Genomic DNA, 6,015 nt, shown 5'->3' on the forward strand with positions numbered 1-6,015 from the left:
TTATTGTAATAATAGTTTCTTACTGAACTCTTCACTGCATCATCAACAATGCAAAAGAAATTGCCAATGAGTATTTTAACATCTGTATTAGAACTGTGTGCAGTTAAAGCAGTTCGGATGGATTTGAGTTTGAGCATTTCAGCACAATCATAATATCCCGCCTTCCTCCAATGCAGCCCCACCCCCTCATTCCTATCCCTGTTTTTTTTGTTTTGTTTTTGAAGAAACTTAATTTAGGCTACACAAGCAGACTTACTTGCTTAATACTGTCTCCGTGCACAAAGTGAGTTATAGGCTATTGTGGCTGAAGAAACTGGTGGCTGTAGTAGGCTACCGGTACCGCGCTGATCTGCTTGTATCACTGGTTTCACTTCAGATATGTCGGCCAGAACACCACTTATGCTTATAATGAGACTATGAGAGGAGGAGTAGGGTTTTATCCGCTCTTTATTTTCCTTCTTTCACAGGCACAGCCGCATATAGATCGCGGAAAAAGAACAAAGGCTTAAACTCCGCTCGTGAGGAGACGTTTGAACAGCTGTTGCGACTCGCGAATCGCTCCGCTAATAACATGCACAAACTATAACTTATAACAGCGATCGGGACTACATGTACATACTCACACACGGGTGATTCACATTTACACTCAGATAAACACGAATGATGGCTTACTGTGGCAACTTGCTCACATACATCTCACCGAGGGAGAAGCGAAAGGAAACTTAGCCTACTGAACTGGCTCTCTGGCCGACTGACGTCACGGCCCAACACTAAAACACAGCTTAACACACTGTAAAAAATAACAAGAAATAACAACACTGTAACCTTTTCTACAATGGTCGCTACTCGCTAGGCTACTGTCTGCCGTGGAATCAAAACAAACCCTTTCGTTGAGGACGCGCGTGCACGAATGCGCGGTACACAAGCAGACGGCAAACAGACAGGTCTGTCGGCCAATTAAATCGTTCGGTCCGAACGATTTGATTGGTTGTAGTTTTCACCTAATATTATGAGACTGAAATAATTGTTTCTTTTTATTCCTGGTGGGTCTACCATGCATTTTAGAGTGTAAAAACCTTATTTATACCATTTTAAAGTCATTTAAAATAAGTGTAAAAACTCTACAAAGGTAAGAATAGCTTTAATAGTTGAGAAATAAAAAGTATGTACGTACAATTTCCAGTACCGAGTACAAGTGCATGATGGACAAAACATGGCAGTAGAAAACAGAATATGAATTGTTATGTATACACATGTATAATTATGAATGAGGATACATGAATAAAACAGTAAATAACAACATATAACAACACAAATATGAATGTAACAGTGTGATATAAATATAACCAGATTAATATGAACATAATAAAAGTATGAACATGGTTATAATCATGTTGAAGACATGGCTAATTATATCTCATTTAGAAAACAAGGTCCTCTCTCGAATAATGACTTGTATTATCCATTAACAAATGTGTGTTTGTATGCTGACCCCCAGTGGAATCCCCAGGTCATGACAGCTGACACACTCTGCTGTGTGTCCACTAGAGGGCAGTCAGACACAACTCAACACAGTACAGGTAAAAGGGGCGGGTTGAAAATACAAGTAGACGCAGGAAAAACATGTAAAAAACAATAACAGGAAAGTATATAAAAATGCAATGATAGACATCCGTGGGTGTGTGCCGTAATAAACACACCGTAGATCACACAGAGATTGACACACTGAAATTCTCTCTGTCATCCGGGCTTGTTCAAACAGCTTCTTTTTTTTTTTTGCTTATCTTGCTGCAACTGCTGAGTCATGATTGATCACAGGCTTGGGTCTGATCTCACGTCATTCATTTATACCTCCAACACACTCACTGTCAACAAAGAACAGACTGTGCTGCTTAGGTCAGGCTGATACAATATATCAGGTTGAGCGTTTTATTGGAAACTGGATATAACTGTTCCCTAACACTGCTGCTACTGCTGGCATTATCATAATATTCCTACTTGCCTCTCTGCTCCAAGCATTCACACCAAACAGGGTCATGATGATCTGACGATGGTCCACCACTGATGCAATTTCAGGAGAGGGTGGATTTGTTTTACATTTGCGCAGCATGTTGCTTTTAAGGTATAGCTTTCTAACTTCAAACAGTGTTCCAAACTGTTTTTTTTATATACCTTGGAATATGTTCACTTATCTGACTCACCCAAAGTTGCATAGTGCACCTTTAAACAAACCACTGACTTCAACGTGGTTGAAAAGTAACAAAGGGCATTTCACTCAAGAACTTTTGCTTAAGAATAGTTATGATGTATTTGTACTGCACCTTAGACCCAGCAGTTAACAGATTTTTTTGTGGCCACTTGGGGGCATTGTTTATTCACACATGATCAGGCAGCAGTCACAGAGCAACATCAGCAATGAATTGGAGTTTAAAAATCTCTCTCCTTTTTAGTGCTGTTTTTGGTCTCTACCAACTCCTCAGGGAAATTCTGTGATTCTTTAACTGCTAAATCTTCCTCTTTGTTCACCAGCTAGTTGTTTGTCTGCCATTTTTTGGTTTCAGTCGTATCTGCTTTAAAGGTGCAGTCAGTCAGCAGTGCTTGATTTCAAAATCACTTTTTGTCAATCATCTCATCACAATCCTATATAGTGTGTGGTGTGCTGCAAAACATCTGCTGTGTATTCACAGATTAGGCCTGTAAACTTTATTAACCTTATAAATCAAATATGATGAACAGATTTTCTCTTTGGAATGTGTAGTGTTTGTCGTGTTCATGTCCGCCTCATGAATGCAAGTTCAATAACTACAACTGTTTTGCTCTCCACCAACTCAATATGCCGCACTGTGTTCACCGGATAGCTGCCATATTTGTCTTTATAGTGGAATGTTAAAACCTTTTCTCTGGAAACATCTGCCTACTGTGGCCAAACATATGTTATGAGAGCTATGATTGGTGAGATATTAAAGTTGCAGGCAGGAAAAGCAAAGCATTGTCACTATGTGGTACACTCTTGCACATACTGTTACATGTGATCATTTGTTATAGACAATATTTATTATTCAGTTATATTTTGAACCCATCCAATGTGGAATAGATTATTTCAAAAATCCATATCACTGGAATCGCAGATCGTCCACATTCTTTAGTACTTTATTAGAAGGATACACTCTTAAGCGACCTGTTACATAAGAAGTTGTTGAGTTGATTATGAGGAACAACAATCCTGACTTCTCTCTCCAAAACTTTCTTTCTAGTAATAAAATGTACCATCGCCCTGTTGTGCAACCTTGTCGGTTTAATCGTGTTTCAATTTAAAACTAATCCTAATGAACTAACTAATAAAACTAAAGTGTTTTTCTGGGCAGCATATGAGGGCAACAATCAAGATCTAGACTTGCCCATCATGGGGTCTGTCAGTTTGATGTGTGTCTGTTTGGAGGGAGTCAAGCCATGTTGCAGATATCATGTCATTTACAGCTGTGTCAGTCATATTTCTTACAAAACCAGAAAAACCTTGTAAAACGTACAACTCATATCGGATTTTCAGCTTCTTAAAAAAAAATAAAAAAAAAAATAAAAAAAATGAAAATCCCCAAACTGTTATTTTCCTCAAGTCACCATCCGGAATAACATGTTTCTTATCAGGGGACACGGTCTTGGAGCGCAGAGTGGAACTTTCCAGAGGACGGAGGAGGAGGAAGCTGTGTTGGAGAAGGAATCTTCCCTGGGTTCATGTGCGTATCATGCACATATAGGGATCATTCTCATAAAAAAGAAATAAAAAAAACTCAATTCCGTCTTATAAAGTTGTGGTATGTCTCTGAGCCCTGCCAGGCAACTTTGCGCTTTTCTTGGAAAATATAGTGCTTCGTCACACTCGAGAGAAATACTTTAAATTCTTCAGAGAGGTCTGGAAGATGTGTTTTGCTGAGTGGGGTAATATAAATGTTTATTCAAGCCGCTGCCTGCACACATCTTCACATCACAATTGGCACGGGGAGGACACCTCAAATGAATATGTCCGTCTGAGAAATACATCATACTACATCATATTCAATCCGCACATCATATCTCATTATGATTTGTTTTTTTAAATCGCTGGCATAAGTGGCCAGTCGCACCAAATATGGGTAAAATTGGTAAAAAAAATAAGAATCCAACCAGTCAATCGTATCACAAATACACTCATAATCGGCCAATGATCTACCACAGGCAGGAATGAGAAAACTGGGGACACACTCAATCAATAACACATTGTCACATTGCAGTAAAATGTAAATATACTCATGAAACAAAGCCAATGACTGCTAGTCAACTAGAGACAAAAAAAAAAACGGTTCACTCCTACATTAAAAGTAGTGATATATTACAGGACTCAACTCTTGGACAAGCCCGTGGAAACATATGAAGTTGATGGGAATCTAATCCTTTTTACTTTAGCGCTTTATAAACAGATTCTCTTTTCTAAAAGTGCAGTGAGTGAGAGTGAGCAGGAAACATTATTATTTAAGCAGAGACCTCACTGGATGAACCAAGAGATGGAAATATGAGGTAAAGCAGACCGGTGCGGTTATACTGACAATACTGATAATGCACAGTCACCGTCAAACGAAGTGACATTATATAATGAAGACACACATGAAGGGTAGGTAGCCCCCACCCACACTCACTGTAAGATACTATCTCCCTTCATGGTGAATTTATGTGCAGGCAAATAATGCAAACCAAGTAATTTGAACTATGTCTGAACAGAGGTCCAATTAGGCCAAACCTTCTGTGCTCCAAGTATACTTTATGCAACAAACAAAACAATTAGAAGAAATTGCACAATTCTTTCATTGGGAAAGGAAAAGTCTGGAGCACAACATAGACAAACTCAATTTCATTCAGTCTAAGATACACCTTTGCAGCAGTGTTTCATTAAAATCAAATAGTGGCATATGGTTTTCCCAGACACAACAAATGTTAGGCCTGGCGCGGCATGCTTTCCCTGAAAATTGAATTGTCAGATTGTCTTTTTGGAAAGGGTTTGAGTCTGAGTTTGATGTGTACCGAAAACCCTAAAGCTAAGGTCAAAACCTGCAAACGCAGAACTTTTTTAAAATTAATTTCTTCCTAGAGTAACTTTTCTGTTCTCTCTGGAAATAATTAAATTGTAATCCAGTCCACATTTAGGATGACTCTAAACCATGACTATTACATTTAATTTGTGTAAATTTGGTTTAAAAGGCACTTAATCTTAAACTAGGTTACCTTAGCCCTATTTCTGACCATCCCATCAACTCTGTTAGAGACATTCCCAGATGCTTCACCTTGCTATTTACCGGAGGTGGAGAGTTAATCCGATGTGCATTAGCCAAACAAACCAATTCATCTACACATCTTAAGCCCCTTTTACACAGCCAGTGAAAGCCGGGAATATGCCGGAATTTTGGCCCTCCGCCCAGCTGTATAAATGCGACCGTTGCGGAACGAGGGAAGAAAGGTGCGAGAGATTGTTCCGGGAATTTTACTACCTCGGGGGGTAGTAAGATTCCCGACACAATCAGTTCCGCCTCTCTGTTTAAATGCGGCCAGCTTGTTGTTGCGGAACAGGGGGGCGTTTGACGTTCCATAGCCTACGTTCTAAACATGCAACCATGTTAGCAGTTGAAGGACGTGTGTTTAACCACGGCGGCCTGATGTCCCGTAAAAATCACCAAATAAAAGGAACGGCGTATAATCTAGCTGGTCATAAAGTCCGCTGCTCAATCCAAACCCGCACGCTTCATTTTGCAGAGTGTATGAGTCTATTTCTGCCCAAAGGAAGTTGTACAATGGGAAAGCTAGGCTAAACTAGGCTAAGCTAGGCTAGGCTAAGCTAGGCTGCGACCGGATCGCCACCGCTATTATTATCCTAAATCTGAGCGTATATCCACACTTTATTTCTGTCTACAGTAACGTGACTTCACACACTGTGTGTATGTGTATGTGTGTGTCTGATTGGCAGATCGCTGCCCTTACAAAGAGACTCGC

Source organism: Ammodytes marinus, assembly GCF_949987685.1.
Source record: "Ammodytes marinus genome assembly, chromosome: 3".
Lineage (NCBI taxonomy): Eukaryota > Metazoa > Chordata > Actinopteri > Uranoscopiformes > Ammodytidae > Ammodytes > Ammodytes marinus.